Below are 8,613 nucleotides of genomic sequence, written 5' to 3' on the forward strand. Positions count from 1 at the left end.
CACATCACTCACCCGCTTCAGTCGCCTTCCGCTGTTATCTGATACAACTTTTTGTCTCTAGCAGAAACGCTGTTCCCAGAGCTTTTTGCGAATGCTGTAGAGTTTAGACAAGTGCCGGAAGCTTTTGGCTCCTCTCTCTTGCGGCGCCAGTGCTCTTGATAGAGACGAAAGGGGGTACGTTATGCTTCACAATATAGGCATGAACTACAGTGCTCACTATGCTCACTCTGTAACACCTTATAAGTGTTACAGAGCGTTGAACATGAAGCTGCCGTCCCTGGCATTTCTTCGTGAGAAGAGTAATGCAGTGTTCTCGGTCAATAGGCTGACACTTGTGCTCATGAGCTAGGCCAAATCCGACCTTTGTTCGTCGCAGATAAAAAAAAAAAGGTTCCACAAATCAAGCAGTACCATTCGATACTAATGAAAAAAAAAACTGCTAGAATCGACTCGGCTCTTTGCGCCTAGGTGCTGGGCCATGCCTACCCAAGTGAAATTGGCTGACGGCCGACCATCGGTAATCAATTGGACACTGCTCGGCAGCCGGTATCCTCGGCCAACCAATGGCGGCCCCTAGTCGGGCCGTGGTTGGCTGCCAATTGGGCTGGTTAATAGTTGGCCAAAAATGTTCAGCCAACTACTGGCAAATGATAGGAAATTAGTCGGCACCCAACGCTCGGGCAACCACACGGGGACCATCGTAGGGCCATGGTTGGCTACCCACTGGCTTGGCCGGTGACGTATATGGCAGACGTACGCGCAGTAGGCGCGTGGAAATTGCGGACGAAACGCTCGGACGTACGTGTCATATTATCTCAATATTTTTTTTTTACGAATACACTGCGCACATGACTGCATGCATGGTGACCCTAATTTATCAATCGTTCAAATGTAATGTGTAAGCAAAACGCAGGTGCAATGCTGCGGCATCAATTTCGTTTTAATGCTGAGCATTTAAATAATTGTCGGACGAGTGCAGTTTCATCGAGAGATAAAAGGAAAGTCCCGTAATTCTGACAACAAACGAAAGCGAAACTCAAAAGTTTCAGTTTCGATGTTTTATTGAAACTGGGAAGCAATTGTTTTTTATCTAGAAGTAGTGAAGCAATGTAAATTTTAACTTGCATAATTTGAGAACAATGAACAAAACAACACATTTATTTTCTTTTTTGCTCCTTGCGAACATATTTTTGACAGCATATCTACGAAAGCGCGGTGTCAGTCACAACGACTGAATCTGCAACACGATGCTCTTCCCGCGCTTTTCACTCTGTGCTTTCGTAGCGGCGTAGCTGGCATCGTGCTCTGTTTGGATTTGGAGCATTGGTTGTTCCTGCAGTGCCGTGTCTTGGCCTTTCACCATGACAACACCACCTGATCTAAGCGTCGGAAGGTAAGACCTCATTATGGAGCGGTTCCTGAGGGTGAAACGTCGCCGAGAGCTTTATCTGGCGAAGGCGGGCAGCGTACGGTGTTTGCAGCAAGTCGCAGAAGACGCAAAGGCGGCAGCATGCTCTGAGACATTCCCCCATTTGCAATCCGACAATCCATCACGTTTAGCAAGTGTTGGAAACGATAGATTTGCACCGCTCGGGGACTGCTTAGGGCAAGCATATGCAGCAGTGAATTATTTTGAATACTCTGTCGTGGCAGCTGAGACACAGTGTTCAAGTGGAGATCAAGCTGAGTCAGATGGAAGTGACTTGCACGGCCAAAACGCTGGTCCTGTGGAGCCTGATGAACATGACTTGGTTGATGTTCCCGACAATGCCGAGTGTCCAGAGGGGATAAGCTGCCAGTTGAGGGCTTGGGCTGTGAAGCATCATATCAGGAGAGCGGCAGTTAATTCACTGCTTGACATTCTTAGGCCGCACTTCACTGATCTTCCTAAGACACAGTATGCTCCAGTGTCCACTCGACAAAGCGTGCCACTTGAACAACTCGGCAGTGGTGAGTACGTTCATTTTGGCCTTCAGAGAGGCTTATTGCGTGCATTGGACATGTGGCATTCGGCTACAAGTAATGGTGCCGGAAATTCTTCACCACACTGGTGAAGAATTGTCATGCTGTGCTAAACATGCTGGTCATTTTATCAGCCATATATTTTTCAGTACAATACATTTGTCCCAGGTGGTGGAAATTCCTGGAGCCCTCCACTAAGGTGTCCCTAATAGTCCATGTGTTGCTTCTGGGACATTAAACCCCGCAATGGTTTCCCAAGAAAAAATTTTTAAGTGCTTCGGGATTCTATTCTATTTAGCCTACTTTGTCATGAAAAAATTTCGTATTCATTCTTAATTTTGGCGCTGTTGTGACGTGGACGTAATGAAATGCAAGGTGTAAATGATTTGCCTGTATTTAAGGGTAAATATGCATGTTGGCGGCAGTGTAGCTGTTTTATTGTTGGCTTAGATTGCCTCATTAAAGCAACTTGTTAAAACAATTGCTACTGTATACTGCATCAGGTTTGAGGCAATTGTAAAAATATTGAATTTCTAATACTGCTTGCAATTGTTTAGTGCTATTTATAATGGTACACACAATGCCACATTTTTCAGTATATAAGGCCCTGATTTTAGCTTAAACATTTATAATACTGTTGTGAAGACATTGAAGACTGCCCACAAATATATCATAATGGATGCTATGTACAAAGGACAGATATTTTAGTTTATTGCATTTTGCCCTCATTTCCGCATGTTATTTTGGGTTAAAAGTGAATATTGCAATGGTTATAGAATATGGTGCTGACTGCTGTTATATCCGAGTCTGGGCTACAAAGCACTGGATTATTTGGTTGGAATATCACTGCTGAGCTGGTTTGAGCCTTTGTGAAGTGGTGGCATTTGTTTTTGCTCTCTTCTTTTATCGTAGCCTGCCTGAGAGCACACTACCCTGAACAAGCAACCCTGAAGAATACCAGCGCTGTTATAAAGCGCTGGCCGATTGGCGCGCAGGATCGGGAGAGTGGCCGCAGCCAGAGGCGCCAGCCTACTCGAGCAAGGGAGGCAGTGGGCACAGAAGAATGAGACTTCACTTCACTTTCTTCACTTTAAAGACTCCCTTCAGGGGGTATTACATAAGGGGTGGGTTAATATATTCAACAATCATATGCGGCAATCATAAACAATCATTCAACAACCATTGCAGTATGATACAAATGGTTACAGCGGATAAGAATGAACGTGGGCAAGTGATGGAGGCAACATCGGCGGGGAGGGCATCCTAGTCAACAATGGTGCGGGGAAAAAGAACTGAAAAAGTTGCAGTACGCGATAGAGGCCAGGCGATCTGAAATGGGTGTGCGGTGCGGTGAGATATGCGGGTCGGATGAGAAATGTAAGGTGTTTGATTCTGAGTGCTATGGAAAAACTTGTGGAGCAAACACATGCAGGCGACGCGACGGCGAGCTTCAAGGCTTTGGAGACCGGAATTATTCTTTAGAGATGAAACGCTGGTTGTATATGAATAAGCAGAATTAACCAAGCGAATGGCGCGGTTTTGAACTGATTCGAGTGCATTTGTTAGGTATATTTGGTGTGGATTCCAGATGGGACTGGCGTACTCGAGTTTAGGTCTAATAAGGGTTTTGTCAGCTAGAAGTTTCACGTGCTACGGTGCATGACGAAGATAACGTTTTAGGAATCCTAGAGATTTATTGGCAGATGATATGATTGTGGTAATGTGTATTCGCCAAGAAAGACCGGTACAGAGTGTTATACCGAGGTACTTGAATGATTGGACGCTTTCTATAGATGAGTTGGCAAGTGTATAGGAAAAAATAAGGGGGTTGCGTTGACGCTATAATGAGGCAATTTTGCATTTTTTAGCGTTTAGTACAATTAGCCAGAGGTCGCACCATTCATGGATGCAGTTGAGGTCATTTTGAAGAGCCACTGGTTCAGAAAAGTTAGTAACGGTGCAATAAATTGCAGTCATCGGAGAATATGTTTAAATTTCACACGATACTAGTGGCGCCAGATTGTTAATATATATTCGGAATAAAAGCGGGCCGAGCACAGGTCCCTGCGGAACACCGGATGTTATGGGGAGATTGCCTGAGTTGTGATTGTTAATCGAAATAAACTGAGAACGGTTAGCTAGGAATTCTTTAATTTAGTCAAGAATATTAGGGTGCAAATTTATAAAGGCTAGTTTCAGTGATAGGCATTGGTGTGGTACCTTGTCAAAAGCCTTCGCGAAATCTAAAAATAATGCATCGGTCTGTATGTCACGGTCGAGGTTAGCATGCAGGTCGAAAGTGAAGATTGCCAAATGGGTCTCGCAGGAAAGTCCTCTACGAACCCCGTGCTGAGCCGGATGAAGTTGTTAGAATCTAGGAGGTTTACGACATGGGAATAGATATATGACATGTTCCATGATTTTGCAAGGCACACTGGTTAAGTAGATGGGGCGATAATTCAGTTGAGAGTCCTTTACACCTGATTTGTGGACCGGAATGATTCTCCCCACCTTCCAGTCATCCGGTAGCATTCCTGTTGAAAGTGATTGCGAATACAATAATAAAAGATATATGGCTGAAATGTGTTTGGTGTTTTTCAGTATTTTGTAAGATTTCAGAGTACGCGTGCGTTTACAGCAAGTGGAACAGCTTGTATGCTGATGTCTGCATAAAGGAACCCATTAATAATTGCTGCAAGCTTGTCTTCATTGTTTGTGTCTCCTCAAGATGCCTGTGCATACAGGTCGGATTCCTAATGGCCAAAATCTAGTTTTCAAACGTCATATATAGATAAGGTAACCACTATTTGCCATTGATTCACAATCTAGCAGGGCACTGGCTGGCGACGGCAAGGTCGGCATACGGCCTCGGCCCTATGTTGGCAGCCAAAGGTCGGCCGGTGTGAGGCCAATCACCAATCCCGACCTCGGCCCAACCTAGTTTGCCAAGCTAGGGCCAAGGTCGGCCAGGCCGGCTACCGACTTCGGCCCAACATAGGGCCGAGGTCGTTTTTTCAGTTGGGTACTACGCTCTTTCAAGAAGGAAACGAAGCCTAGCGGAGTTAATTTCGTGGACAAAGGGTAAGAGTAAGTCCGGAACTCTTATGAGTGCCTCCCTAAAATTTTTACAAGTGAGGGAAAACCTCAGAGTGGTTGCCAAAGTTTTGAAAAGAACGTTTCCTGTCGATACACTGGCAAGCACCGTAAGGTTTTCCCTCTTGTTCAATTTGTGGTTATCAAGAACCATCTTCTGAACCTCTCTACCATGGACCCCTCAACATTTCAGCAGACAAGGGAAGGGAAAAAAGGGGCTCCTTATGACATACACGACGGAAGCTAAGCCACAGACACCAAGGAGCATAGCTGATGTTTTTTTGTTCCTTTTTTTGAATTTGTGGTCTTCAGTGCGCTCCATGGGTACCAAGCGAGACGCACAATGCGGTTTAGGCCAGTACCTGCCAACTTGAAATAAAACATCATACCGCATTGGCTCAGCGCGCTGTGTCCTGTAGAAGCTGAGAAAAAAAACTTCTCATTCGCGAACAGGAATAAAACGAAGAGTACCCATATCAAGCGAGCAGCAACGCTATTTTTTGGATGAGGATACACGAAAAATGCGGTCGTACTCATGGGCTTGAATTTTCTTTCTTTTTTTAGAAAAGAGAGCCTATGTCGACCTAGAACTTGAGAGACAACAAAATCATCGCATGGAGTTCTCTGCAGCCGCATAAGGAATTTCTTTTTGATGTTACATTTTGCTGTGTTTCAAAATAAATAACAATAATTGACCTGCGGTTGCGCCGAGAAAAAACAGTCAAAACGAGTTTGGGTACCCTGTCACGTACTGCTGACACAGTCGATTTCCGGAAGCTTAACGTCGGGACTTTCGTGTCAGCATCTCCGGGTGGAGGGCATTTTTCATACCAAGAAGCAGTGCACGCCACCAGGAGAGGTTACTTTTTCATTTGTGTGCTCAACTTATGCGTTTTTTTAGAAACAAGGATGTCAGGAGAAACAAGGTGGTTATCACAAAAAAAAAAGACTGGTGATCTTTTGAGTTCCGCAAATGCGGTGAGGTAAAGCACCAGAAAATGCGGATCCGATAATCGCAGTTTATACAGACGCGCTAAAAAGAATGATGGTGAAAAAATGTTTGTTTCTCCCTTACTTTCGCCCCCCAACAAGAGCTTTTTTTTTCCAATTTGCAGCCGATACAGTGCCACAGACTGGAAGGCCCTGCCATAGTGCTGTAAAATCACCAATGGCGTCGAGGTGTCTAGTAGCATTAACGAATTCTCCCGTTAAAGGGACCTCCGGAGGCCACGCGGCATACAACTTGTAAGCGTCTGCCACCACGCACTCATCCTTTGCGTGAGAAAAGCGGCGGCAATCCTCCAAACGTGACATGTGGTAGTGGCCAATGCAGTTCCATCGAAGACGGAGCTATGTTTGCTAGGGCTTAAGGATCAAGTTGTGTACGCCGTACAAGAACGGGCCATTTCGAACGTCACCAACGCCCAGCCCGTCAGGAACCTTGGTATTTTTATCCCGGTTAGCGTTCTCACTTACTCTGCCTCCGTGTCTTTCCAGCTCTCCCCAGAAAGTGATGCCATCTTGCCGGTGTTGCCCTCGTATGAAGCAGCTAAAAGCGTTTGGGAGGCCACGAAAGCTTCGCTTTGAACATGGTTCTGGTCCGGGTTCGTGTCAACACAGCGACGCCGCAACGAAAACAGCAGGAACTCGCACAAAAGACAACGATGATTCGTCGCCAGACATCGAGAGGAGTCCCGTGTCTACCGGGAGCCTCCTTTGTCTCACGCTTCTACGCCGGTTTCGCCTCACGACCCGAATTGCTCCAGTGCTCCTTTGGGTCTAATCGATACCTCTCATTCAGGGCTCTGTTTTTGTTCATCAATAAAGCAATAATTGAACCGACCCTCTCCGAAAGCTAGAGATGCTGTTTGTTTTTCTTTACCGTTACGCTGCGTCGCGCACAAGAAAGAGCACGGATACTGCGCTTGACGCTGTAGGTCGATACATACTATAATTTTGCCTGTCAACTCAACAGAGATTTATTCTTGGCTGAAATATTTTTTGGCGTGTCTTGCTATCTCTTTATACAATTGCCTGCCTTCACTAATTCGCAGATTATACTTGGTATTTTTACATACGGAAATACAGCCCTTCACCATGGCGATCATAAGCGTCTACACATAATACGCGCTATCAATAACTGAGTGTTATTGGCTTTCCTCGCTAGGGAATAATGTGAAGCCCATCGCCCTCTGGCCAATAGAATGTCTATAGGCTTTCTCCATGTTTCATTTTCTGGCTCGGAGCTATTGTTTGTTGCTTATCTGAACGGGCTTTTTATTTCATAACATCACTATATCGCCTTCATGAACACGACTATAATCGACGGAATACTGAAATTCTCTGTTTTAGGCGGCAGCGCCAATTCTTCCCTTTATTCGAGTCTTGCGCTCAGTTTGTCATTTTTTCGTGGACGAAAAGTATATAAAACACAAAGGTTTAATAGAAACTCATTTAAAAAGTAAAAAGAAACTGCAGCTATTCTAAAGCAGGTCACAGAGACTCCGAAGTCGAAGTCAACCACTGGCTGGAAGTAGGCCTCCCAGAAGACACGCACCGCTGCCGTTAGAAACTCTCAGCGTTTTTTTCTTGGAGGCACAGTCCGCTCGAATGAACCGCTGGCAAGGCAGACCTCGTCGCGTGCCCCGCCTACAGCAGAGCTTTACGATACAGCCGAGCACATCCGGCGCCTTATGCTAGCTCGGCATGAGAGAATGAGGGAGAAAAAGGCAAAATAAAAGGTGAAACTGCAATCCCTAGTGTCGTCTCTCAGAGCTGGCTCCTCCCAGTTTGCCAACGAACGGGACTCGCAGTTGTGACACTGAGAGAGATGCGCGCATCTACCGTACAGACCGATTTGCGCCACACCAGCCGAAGAAAACAGGAAGTTCAGAAGTTCAAGATGCCGGGCTAGTTGGTATTGCATAATGGAAACACCCTGGTTCTTTCTTCGCGACGCTTTCTTTCATCCGATGTGATCGACTTACTGAGCTGCACTTCACTATCCAAGGAATGTAGCTTGCACATTTTCCCTGTGATTTTTCAAAAAAAAAAATGAAAAGCCCTTCAAAAGCGCGCACTCAATTCGTTCGTTTTAGCGTGATTCAAAAGTTACATTTCTTTAATCATGCTCGGCGTGATACTACACAGTGGACACTCCGCAACCACTTCTCATCGCCGTTTATAAGAAGTAAGTAGATGAACGCGACCTGCTGCCGCCCGGGCGACCGGGACGCGGCGATCTCGATCGTGAACTTGACCGGCTCGACCGATGTAGCAGACGCTTGGTCTCCACTAGGCGGATCTTCCGGCCCTCGAGACAAATGTTGTCCAGACTTCTAAGGGCGTTCTTCATGCCCGCGTAGCCGGCGAACTCGACGACTCCTTCGTGACGTTGCAGCTTTTGCGCGTCTGTGTAAGTCACGTCGCGGGCCTGGCTCATGAAGTCTTTCAGATCCTGCCAGCTTACGTTGGTCCTCAGGTTCTCGACTAGTAGCTGGTAGTTCGTGCGCGTCGGTGGCCCCAATCGGCGAGCGCTGCGGTCGTAGTCCAGAGGAA

The sequence above is a fragment of the Amblyomma mixtum genome, chromosome 2 (assembly GCF_055824585.1).
Source record: "Amblyomma mixtum isolate Tamu chromosome 2, ASM5582458v1, whole genome shotgun sequence".
NCBI lineage: Eukaryota > Metazoa > Arthropoda > Arachnida > Ixodida > Ixodidae > Amblyomma > Amblyomma mixtum.